General features: G+C 36.7%; 1 pseudogene; it reads right to left on the bottom strand.

The window, feature by feature from the left end:
- Window positions 1-567: 567 nt before the first annotated feature.
- Window positions 568-1505, bottom strand: LOC113718386 (short-chain dehydrogenase reductase ATA1-like; annotated as a pseudogene).
- Between the last annotated feature and the right edge of the window lie 504 nt (window positions 1506-2009).

Below are 2009 nucleotides of genomic sequence, written 5' to 3'. Positions count from 1 at the left end.
GCAAAGTAAGAACCACAAAAGGTCAAGGATGCGAATTCGTATTTCTGAAAAAAGAGGAAGAAGAAGAAGGAAGCGAATTGATTGATTTACTACTGATATATAGTGTGGTGTTTACTTGTCTTATTATAGTAAAAAAAAAAAAAACTCAATAAACTAATTTTAATAATCAGATAGATCATCATTTTGATCATGGAACTTACCTCAAAAGTCCACAATAAGGCAAATGAAGAGGAATATTGAATTACTATTCTTTACTTTGGTTGCAAATGTTGAATTTTTACTTTGGCATGGTTTGCACCGTAACTTTGTTAATGTGTTCGAGTTAAATCCAATAATTGACAATTCCAATGACAAATGGATGAAAAGATCACATATTTAACTTAGTCATGAATTTAGGGACTGCCCATCTTAAAAGACTTCTCAATGTGGGGAGGAGTAGCAATTGCCATAACCAATTAGCTAGTGAAAGCAACTTAGTTAAATTAAGCCATCAGGTTATCCAATTATTGCCATCTTTTAATCAACAGCACACTTTTAAAATAAATTTCTTCAACATATTCTATTTTTTTATGCAGTGTAAATGAAACTCAAGTGAGGAACAGCTGAAGTAAAGCCTCCATCAACCACAAGATTGTGGCCTGTTATGAATCCAGATTCATCACTAGCCAAAAACAACACAGCTTTTGCAACATCTTCAAATTTACCACCTCTTCCTTTCAGAAGACTTGCCCTTTCACCTACAATCTGAGTAACATCTTCAGGCTTAATATCATCCTTCCCAAGCCATACCCTGTAGGCATCCAACAGCATTTCAGAAGGGATCCCATGAGGCGGAATGCAGTTTTCGCGAATCCGATGCATTCCCAGCTCACAAGCAGTGGTTTTTGCCAGTCCAAGAATTGCATTTTTGATGCTGTATAGAGATGTGAAGCTAGACCTCCCAGAATGGCTGCTGAGCTTGATGAACAGATAATGCTGCCTCCATTTTTCCCCGCGATCATCGCCCTCGAAGCATGCTTGATTCCATGGATGATGCCATACAGATTGATGGAGAGGACGGCTTTAACATCTTCCATGTCGAGATCAGAGATGCTTCCTCCAGGGCCACCAATTCCAGCATTGTTGAACATGATGTCTAGTTCGCCTTTCCATGCTAAGGGGAATTCTACGGCTGCTTCGACATCTTTTTTCCTTTGAAACATCACAATGTATGTAGCTCCCTCCAATTGAAGTAGCTAAGTGTGATCCTAGTTCATCTAGTATATCAGCAATGACAACATAAGCTCCATTCTTGGCAAATAGCTCTGCTGTGGCTCCTCCAATTCCTCTTGCACCACCGGTTATGATTGCAACTTTTCCCTCAAGCCTAGACCTCAAGCCTAGACCATCCAAAAAAATGGGTAGGGCAATTAATTAATAACTAAGAAATATTACTAGGAAGATAAACTGTATTTAATTAACCTGTTTGAGGATGAAACTTGTCGATCAGACATGTTAGAATCCATTTCCTGATGAAGAATGTCAAGAAAGTGTTGAAAAAAACATATTATGTATTTATATAGGGCCTAATATGATATCTAAACAACTAGGGCAGATAAAGAAAAGTCGTGACACGATTTTTTTGTTTAAGAACTATTTTCCCTCTTCACAACTTTCAAATGCACAACTAAATTCAACCTAAAATAATCTGTCTCCTAAAATGGAGTTTAAAATTCTAGACTGGAGATGTTTCCTCAATGTACACAGGAGAAAGGCAAAGAATGCCTTCCATCTTCGTCAATTTTGAAGGCTAAATTGAAGGGAATTTGCCGCAAAGGCCAACTTTTAGCCTTAACCATTTGAGAAACGAAACTCCAATGAGAATCAAGAAAGATCCCTTTTCAGTTTAAAAAAATCGGTTATTCCTTCTTTAAAAAATAAAAAATCAGACATTCCTAAAATTGTTTTTTAATGAGTATTAGCAAATTCCCACTTTTTTTTTTCCCTAATATTTCATAATCATGTTCTTC

This window comes from Coffea arabica, chromosome 11e, assembly GCF_036785885.1.
Source record: "Coffea arabica cultivar ET-39 chromosome 11e, Coffea Arabica ET-39 HiFi, whole genome shotgun sequence".
NCBI lineage: Eukaryota > Viridiplantae > Streptophyta > Magnoliopsida > Gentianales > Rubiaceae > Coffea > Coffea arabica.
This window is presented reverse-complemented; position numbering and strand designations above follow the sequence as displayed.